This window comes from Hippoglossus stenolepis, chromosome 16, assembly GCF_022539355.2.
Source record: "Hippoglossus stenolepis isolate QCI-W04-F060 chromosome 16, HSTE1.2, whole genome shotgun sequence".
Classification (NCBI taxonomy): Eukaryota; Metazoa; Chordata; class Actinopteri; order Pleuronectiformes; family Pleuronectidae; genus Hippoglossus; species Hippoglossus stenolepis.
Genome location: NC_061498.1, coordinates 5,715,266 through 5,715,608, shown reverse-complemented (window position 1 = coordinate 5,715,608; position 343 = coordinate 5,715,266).

Genomic DNA, 343 nt, shown 5'->3' with positions numbered 1-343 from the left:
GCATCCTGGCGTGGGCAGAGGATGAGCGGAGTGTGTGAGAGGACAGCTCCAGCATCACTTGTTATTCCCTAATGAGTGAAAACAACCTGTCAGTCAGGCTGCAGGCACTGGGGTGGTGGTGGTGGGGGGGAGGTGGGCTGACTCATCCGCCACAGGTGGTGCTGGATCATCGAAGGGGTCAGAGCAAAGGGCAGCGAGTCACACAGGCTCAACCGTGACCAGGTGCTTTAAAAATGCTCCATATTCATGTGCGTAAAAAGGAGTTGAGCGTCCGCGTCTTTGCGCAAACCTGCTCCACGAAGCTCTCCCCTTCCCCCAAGCAGAAGAATATGCCATGGAAAGG